A 9,130-nucleotide genomic window follows, 5' to 3' on the forward strand; every position below is an offset into this window, starting at 1 on the left:
TTTTCTCATTAACGTTGCAAGCTAGCTCCCCTTCCACGTTAGAGGTCACGTTAGTTAGACTAACGTGGCTGCTAACGTGGTTCTTCCTTGCTTCCTTTGTCCTGAAATCAAGCAATAACGTGTATCAAAGTTCTAGTCTAAGTTATGAGACATGCATAATCTAATTTGTCATTCAATTCATGCATAATTCTCATGAATTCATATAAAAATCATAATGTTAGCTTGAATCAAGATGTAAGTGAAATTCTACCCAAAACTTGCTTATTTTCTAAGAAAGTGCATGAGACTACCCTAAAACCATAAAGAAAAGGTCATTGAAACTGGCTAAAATGCCCTGGCATCACAACACCAAACTTAAAGCTTGCTTGTCCCTAAGCAAGCACTGGAACAAGAGAATGATGAATGAAATGACAAGATGAATGAATCATTATTGTGGAAGTCCTATTCTTGGTTTTATGGGGTTTCATGCATAGCAACTTAGGTTCATTCCTTTACTGGCTTTCAGACCTTTATCATGCCTTGGAATACTCACTTGATTACACCCTTTGAGACTGTTATTCATTGATCCCTTTGTCTTTCCAAGGTCTATTGCATCCTTAGGCTAAGTGCTCTGTGAGGGGGCGACTCTTTAAAATAAGCTTTCAGCCAACAATCCCGAACCCGTTGGTTCAAGGTGCTAGGTGTTGAAGTACCCCTAAGGACTTACTCCCTCAAGTCTCTCACCCCCATACATGCACACCACAGGCACATGGTTTGTTATTTTCTTCCCTTGAGGTCTTGGTGTCCAGCACCTTTTTGGGTTACTAAATGTTCTGTAGCAAGGTTGCTCTTGATAGTAGATTTTCAGTTGATAATCCCGGGTTAATTAACCCAAGTTACCAAGTGATGAAGCACTCCTAAGAACTTATTCATCCAAGCATATCCTTGGTACAAGAGGACCACAGACACATCCCTCAAGATTCAAGCCCTTGGTGCCTAGCCTTATTCTTTATTAACTTTTCTTTCTTTTTCAACTCTTATTGTTCTTTTCCTTTTTTTTATTAGGATCTTATTATTTAGCTAGTCTCATGGGGTGTGTTTCAAGCATATGATTCAAGATAGATAGTTACCTTCCCACCTTATTGGTGAACCAACTTAGCTAAGTGATTACTACACCACAAATTTAAGGACCTACTCCACAACTTGAACATCACTCTGGTCTTTCATAACATCTCTTTTTATTAGACTTAAAAGGACAAGCATACAATAAGCAAGATGAAAATGAAGGCAGGCAATTTGACTAGCAAGCATAGACGTAGGCAAAAGCAAACTTAAAGATAGAGTTGAAAATTCCTAAGCTACTATGGAAGCATGTTCTATTTCATACATGATTTTCCTTATTTAAAAAAAAAAAACTTGAAAAAGAAAGATGGAACAATGAGAGAACTCCACCACCTTTTACTCTTGGGGGTGCTCATGTTCTCCTTCCTGTTTGTCCTCCTTGTGTTTTTCTTGAGTGCTTGCACTCCCACTTCCCTTGCTTTTTCCAATCAACTTCTTCCAGAAGCCAGCATCTTCCATCTTCTTTTTCAATGTTTCCTTCTGCTGTTTCACCTTCCTTTCCTCTTGTTCTGTGAGATCTTGTTGGACCTTATCATACCTAGGGATTGTAGAGTGCAGATTATGCATATGACTAGACATATAGTTCAATTTGGCTTGAGTGTTTATGTTGAACTCCTCCCTATGTAGTTGCCGTCCTTCATTTAGTCCGCTGAACTCATTGGATGCCTTCGTCTGAGCTAGCTGGCGTTGGTTGAGTTCTTGAAGGCATTTATCTGGACCCTCTTGCCTTTCAGTCACTTGATTGATGGCTTGAGTGAGCTGGGAATAATGTTCCATTTGCTGTTTCTGCCGCTCCCCTTGTTGATTCATCCAATTAGAAAGGAGTTCTTCTTGACGATCCATCCTTTGGGCTTGAACGTGCAGTTGTTGTTCTTGTCCCTCCATATAACTCCTCGTTAGCTCCTCAATGGCTCCGTGAATGTGATTCAAGTTGATGTTGGTTGGATCATAGTACTCTTCTTGCTGATATTATTCCTGTTGAGGTTCTTCTTGGTGAGGTTCTTTTTGTGGTGTTCTTCTCCCTATTTAAGGCCTTCTTTGTTGTTGGGCGGGTGTCAAATACGTTATACACTGGAGTGTAACCATCCTTCCAGGGTTTACCCAAGTTGGGTTGCTGTCCTCTCCTTTTGTGGTAGCCGAACCCTTCAATTGTCCCACCAATCCTTCTACAAGATAAAAGAAAAAATAAAATTGTGGGAAGTGGCGGCAAGATTTAACAGACAAGAAAGAGTAACTACTTTTTAAAAATTTTTGTTGTTAACTACTAAGTGCTATTCATAAATGCAAACCAACTGACTAATTAATTTTCCATATATGCAACCTTGGTAACACCAAACTTAGTTTGTGGAAATGTGGTGTAAGATGATTTGTTCAAGGTGCTAAGAGTGACATGCTATGAGTTGCATTCATGTCCTCTTAGTGTGCCTTGAACACCAAACTTGTTCTTCACTATATGTTGCATAAAAGGATTTATTCAGGGATATGTCAAAGTTGATTTGCGATCCTAACTACTTTAAAAGCATGTAAAACATGGGTTGCCTCCCATGAAGCGCTTCTTTAGCGTCACTAGCTTGACGTTCTTCCTTTGTCAGGGTGGTTGGTAATGCTTCAAATCTTCCCCTCTTGTAGTAAACCTATATCCATTGGCTTCATCAATGATCTCTACATGTTCTAGGGAGAGAACTTTGTTGATGGCAAAAACCTTAGGTAACTGAGATGGGATGGTAGGGAGATGAAGTGGGATATCTAGGTAGTAAGCTGAGATCACTTTATCCTCTGGAGAGAAATCTTCTGTAGGGATCTTTTTGTTATTCCATCTCCTTGGTATCTTCTTCTTTGTTTCTTTTGCTGTTATCCTGCTCTTTGTGGTCTCTTTTCCTAGGGAGATTTTGTTGCTGGTCTCATATGATTCTGGTGGTTTTGGCTCTACTTGAGTTTCCTTTACCTATAACAGCTGCTGATTCTCTTGTTCATCACCCAAAGGAATTCCAGGGTGTACAGCTTGTGCTTCAAAGCTTTTTTCTCCCACCATTGCTCTGTCATGCTCTGCCTTTAGTTCCTTGCCTTCCTGACTTGCTTCTTCTGAGGGTTTGAAGATGTTGAAGGTGAGTTGTTCGTCATGTATCCTCAGTATTAGCTCTCCTCGCTCCACATCTATGAGTGCTCTGGCTATAGCTAAGAATGGTCTTCCCAATATGATTGGGTGAAGGTGACTTTCTTCCATTTCCAGTATGACAAAGTCTGTGGGAAGGAAGTAGTTCCCAACCTTCACCAGCACGTTTTCAACCACTCCAATTGTTTGTTTTTGAGTTTTGTCTGCCATCCTGATGACTACGTCTGTGGGCATCAGATCAATCATTTGCAGCCTCTTCATAAGGGATAAAGGCATTAAGTTGATGCTTGCTCCCAGATCACAGAGTCCTTTGTCAAACATTGGTTCTCCTATGGCACAGGGAATGTGAAAACTCCCTGGGTCCTTCCTTTTTGTAGGTAACTCTGGTTGAATGAGAGCACTGCACTCCTTGTTCATCACTATAGTTTGTCCTCCCTTGAGTGAGCTTTTCCTGGTCAGCAGCTCCTTCATATACTTGATGTATGAGGGCATTTGTTGGAGATCCTTGATGAATGGTATGTTTACATGGAGAGATGCAAATATGTCAAGAAACCTTGAGTATATTCTCTTCTCTACACCACCACTGAGTAATTGGGGAAAGGGTGCATAGAGTCTCAGCAGCTCCTTCTGTGTAATTGTGGTTTCTTGATGATTCTCTTCATGCTTTCCTGCTGATGTATCTTCAGATTATTCTGATGGTTTGTTCAGCTCTTCCTCAGTCTCCTTATCACTTATAGTAACCATCTTGCAATCTTCCCATCTGACTTTCTTTGCTTCACCTCTCGGATTTTTCTCTGTGTCACTTGGGAAGCTATCAGTAGGTTTGGGAATCTTCTCAGATAGGTATCCTACCTGAAATTCCAGCCTCTTGATGGTGTCTCCCTGATTTTTTATATTGGCTCGCACCTCCTCTTTGAACACCTTGTTATCTTGAATCTCCTTGCATACGCCTTCAAGTAGAGTCTCAATCCATGATAGTCTTTCTTCCGATGATGGAGAGTTGAGATTGGAAGCATGAGAATGGCTAGTTTGATTTTGGTATGGATGTTGAAATGTGTTGTTAGGTGGGTGCTGATATGATCTCTGTGTGGAATGTTGGTGAGTTGCATTGTTGCTGGGGTTGTGGCGTCTCTGATATTGGCCTTGATTTTGTTGATTTCCCCACCAAAAGTTTGGGTGGTTCCTCCAACCAGGATTATACATTTTGGAGTATGGGTTATGGTGCTGCCTGGGTGAATTTCCAATGTAGTTGGCCTGTTCCTGATCACCCTCTACCTCTTCATTCACTCCTTCTTGAGTTGCTGCTGAAGTGGTGATTGCTGCTACTTGATTCCTCTCCATCTTCTTGGTGAGGTCAGCTAATTGCTTGGTAATCATCTTGTTTTGAGCTAGCAGTGCATCCACGTTGTTCAGCTCCATCACTCCTCTAGTGTTACCTCTTTCAGAAGCATAGAAATAGTCATTCTCAGCTACAGTCTCAATGACATCTATGGCTTCTTCAATGGTCTTCTTCTTGTTCAGAGATCCCCCGGATGAGTGGTCTACTGCCTTCTTTGATTCATATGAAAGACCTTCATAGAAAATGTGCAACTGCACCCATTCATTGAACATATCTGGCGGGCATCTTCTTGTCAGGTCCTTAAACCTCTCCTATGCTTCATATAGAGTCTCACCATCTTGCTGCCTAAAGGTTTGTACCTCAGCTCTCAACCTGTTGATCCATTGAGGAGGATAAAATCTTGCCAAGAACTTGTTCACCACATCTTCCCAGGTTGCTAAACTCTCCTTTGGAAAGAATTCCAGCCATTTAGATGCTTTGTCCTTGAGTGAGAAGGGAAATAGAAGTAGTCTATAGGTGTCAGGATGAACACCATTAGACTTCACAGTATCGCATATCCTCAGGAAGGTGGTTAGATGTTGATTGGGGTCTTCTTGGACACTTCCTCCGAATGAACAATTGTTCTGAACAAGGGTGATGAGCTGTGACTTTAGTTCAAAGTTTTTGGCATGTATGGTTGGCCTTTGGATGCTACTCCCACAGTTTTTTGGGTTTGGGTTGATGTAAGAACCCAGAACTCTTCTCTCTTGCCCAGCCTGATGCGCTGGACCTTCTCTGCCATGGTTGTGAGCCTCTTTTTCATGATGGTTTTCCATATTCTCATCCATGTCTAGTTCAAAGTACTCTTCCTCTTCCTCAGCACCAACTACTCTCTTTCCTCTTGCTTCCCTCCTTAATCTAAGGAAGGTCCTCTCAGGTTCAAAATCAAAGGAAGTTGAAGCCCCGCTTCTTCTACCTGTCATACAACCAACAAGGCACAAGCAAGAGAGATAGATACAGACAGTAATTTCTACAGAAATGCTGTTGGTGTGAGTGATGCAATATATCAAACAGTTAGTGGGTTAGTGACTGAATTGTAAACAATTAAGAAAATGGGTCGGGGAAAGGGAAGAAAATAGCCAAATAGAAAGTAAATTACTCAAATGAACTTAAATCAAACAAAATAAAAACAAATGCTCAATCTAGTTATCCACCAATTTAATCATTGTTGATACAAAATCAATCCCCGGCAACGGCGCCATAAACTTGATGCACGGAAACTTGTCCTTTAACAAATCTCCCTCGGCAAGTATACCGAATTGTCGTCAAGTAAAAACTCACAATAGAGTGAGGTCGAATCCCACAGGGATTGATTGGTCAAGCAACTTTAATTGGAAGAATGTTCTAGTTGAGCTAAGCAGAAATTGGGTTGAGAATTGCAGGAAATTAAATGGCGGGAAAGTAAATTGCAGAAAATAAATGACGGAAGGTAAATTGCAGAATCTTAAATGGGGAAAGGGAGTTTAGCATGAAATTAAATAGCAGAAATTAAAGAGAATGGGTAAGATCAGAAATGGAGAGTTCAATGGGCTTAGGAGATGTTGCATTCTCCAGATCAAGTTCATTTGCATCTCTTCCTCAATCAATGCATTCATTGATCTCCTTGGCAATCTTAAGTTCATTTTATGGATTACTTTGTATAACTTTTTGTTGCTTTGGGGCATTGGTCCGGCTTCTTCATGCCAGTACTTCCCAAGTTATTTTTAGCAATCCATTTTTCTCAGACCTCGTCGGGCCTTTTTCTATGGATTACTTTTTATAACTTTTTGTATTAATATGTTTTTATCGCTTTTTCATCTTGCCGATTTTGTCGAAGTCGGACGGTGAGTTTGGTTCTCACTTTCGCCGACCTTATTGAAGTCGGGCGGTGAATTTGGTTTTCATCTTGCCGACCCTTGTAGAAATTCTGACGATGAATTCAATTTTCATCGTGGTCGGGCGGTGAATTTGGTTTTCACCTTGCCGACCTGTAGCTTTGTAATCGGGTGTTGGATTTTTGCGTTCAGATTAATGCGCCTTGGTAGAGAAACTTTGTAGAGAATATGAAAAGTTTTATTATAATAGAAGGTAGACCTATAGGCAAATAAAATATATACATGTGAGTGTTTTCCCCTTTAAGTCAGGCAATTTTTACAGATCTTGGCTTGATACCTCGTTAAAAAATCTTTTCAGGAAAAAGAGTGCACCTTTACCTAAGATCTTTATTACCTCCTAACTATAGTACCTTCTTAGGTTGCAGGCATACTACAAACTTGGTAGCTCTCACCCTTCGAATTTGCATACCCTGTAGTAACCTTTTCCCAGTACCTCTGTGACTCGGTAGGGTCCTTTCCAGTTAGCTGCTAGCTTCCCCTATCCTGGTCGACTTGTTCCGATATCATTTCGGATTAGGATGAGGTCGTTGTTGTCAAAGCTTTGCTGTACTACCTTTCGATTGTATCTTGAGGCCATTCGACGTTTTAGTGCCTCATCCCTGATCCGAGCTCTTTCTTGGATTTCTGGAAGTAGGTCGAGCTCTTCCCTCTGGAGTTGGGAGTTAGCCTCTTTATTGTAGTAGATCGTTCTAGGGGATCCTTCTTTGATTTCTACCGGGATCATTGCCTCTATTCTGTAAGCCAATCGGAAAGGTGTTTCCTTTGTGGTGGAATGTGCAGTTGTCCGATATGCCCATAGGACTTGTAGGAGCTCTTCAGCCCAGGCTCCCTTTGCTTCCTGTAATCTCCGTTTTAACCCAGCCAATATAACTTTGTTAGCTACTTCTGCTTGTCCATTAGCTTGTGGGTGTTCTACAGATGTAAATTGATGTTTTATTTTCAAGTCTGCTACCAACTTCCTGAAGCCTGTGTCTGTGAATTGAGTTCCATTTTCTGTGGTAATGGAGTAAAGAACCCCAAACCTTGTGACAATGTTTTTAAATAAGAATTTCCGACTTCTTTGAGCAGTGGCATTTGCTAGGGGCTCTGCCTCAATCTATTTTGTGAAGTAATCGACCCCTACAATGAGGAACTTAACTTGTCGTGATCCTTGGGGAAAGGGTCCCAGGAGGTCGAGTCCCCATTTTGCGAACGGCCAAGGTGATGTTACGCTGATGAGCAAATCTGGTGGGGCGATGTGAAAGTTGGCATATTTCTAACATGGTGGGCATGTCTTGACAAACTCTATTGCTTCTTTTTGCAAGGTCGGACAAAAGAATCCGGCTCGGAGTACTTTTTTGGAGAGAGCTCGTGCTCCAAGATGGTTGCTACATATGCCACTGTGTATTTCCTCCAAGACCTCTTTTGTGTTGGAGGTCGGTATACATTTTAATAGGGGTGTTGAGATCCGTCTCTTGTATAGGATGTTGTTTATGATGGTGTAGTATTGTGCTTCTCGTCTTAACCTCTTTGCCTCCTTCTTATCTGTATGGAGTATTTCTGATTTAAGGTAGTTGACTTTGGGAGTCATCCATCCTTGATCTAGGCCTGATATTGCTAGGACCTCTTCTTCCTCTAAAATTGATGGGTTCTGCAGTATTTCCTGGATGAGGCTTCTATTATTGCCCCCTGGTTTGGTGCTGGATAGTTTTGAGAGTGCGTCAGCTCGAGCATTCTATTCCCGAGGTATGTAGCGGACCTCATATTCCCCGAGTTGTCTGAGCTGTTCTCTGGCTTTGTCCAGGTACTTTTTCATAGTAGGGTCTTTGGCTTGGTAGGTCCCTTCTATTTGTGAGGTAACTACTTGCGAATCGTTGAAGATAATAAGCTTTTGAGCTCTAACCTCCTTAGCCAGCTTCAAACTAGCCAATAGTGCCTCAAGCAGAGTTTGATTTGGATTCCCTGATCACTTTCTATTATCACACCTGCCCCACTCCCGATTTTGTTTGAAGAGCTGTCTACATAGAGATTCCATCTTGTAGGAGTTCCTGGGGTGTCAGTATATTCAGCAATGAAATCGGCCAAATATTGAGTCTTGATGGCCATCCGAGCTTCATACTGAAGATCGAACTCAGATAGCTCGACTGCCCACTGTAGAATTCTTCCAGCTAAGTCTGTCTTCTGTATAATGCCTTTTATGGGCTGGTTAGTCCGAACCTTGATGGTGTGAGCTTGAAAATATGGGCGAAGTCATCGAGAAGTTAGTATGAGAGCGTAGGCAAACTTCTCTATATTTTGATAATTCAGTTAGGCCCATTGTAGGGCTTTGCTGATGAAGTAGATGAGTTGTTGTCCACTTTCGTCTTCTCTGACCAGTGCTGAGGCTATTGCCTGACTTCCCACTGCGAGGTATAATATGAGTGCTTCTCCTTCCCGTGGTCTAGTAAGAATGGGTGGTTATCCCATGAATTTTTTGAAATCCTGTAAGGCTTGCTCAATCTCTGTGGTCCATTCAAACTTCTTTCCCTTCCTTAATGTGGCGTAAAAGGGCAGAGATCTTATGGCCGATCCGGCTAGAAATTTGGATAAGGCTGCCATTCTTCCATTGAGTTGTTACACTTCTTTAACACAGGTCAGACTTTTCATATTGAGTATAGCTCGGCATTTATCCGAGTTTGCCTCAAT

The 9,130-nt window shown here is 41.6% G+C and overlaps 1 non-coding gene across 1 annotated transcript; it reads left to right on the forward strand.

The window, feature by feature from the left end:
• The first annotated feature begins 4,820 nt into the window (after positions 1-4,820).
• On the forward strand, positions 4,821-4,927 carry LOC148580709 (small nucleolar RNA R71). Its single transcript, XR_015896253.1, has one exon. It is a non-coding gene; the product is annotated as a small nucleolar RNA R71 (small nucleolar RNA).
• The last annotated feature ends 4,203 nt before the right edge of the window (positions 4,928-9,130 follow it).

The sequence above is a fragment of the Arachis ipaensis genome, chromosome B10 (genome assembly GCF_059453495.1).
Source record: "Arachis ipaensis isolate K30076 ecotype BB chromosome B10, ASM5945349v1, whole genome shotgun sequence".
Classification (NCBI taxonomy): Eukaryota; Viridiplantae; Streptophyta; class Magnoliopsida; order Fabales; family Fabaceae; genus Arachis; species Arachis ipaensis.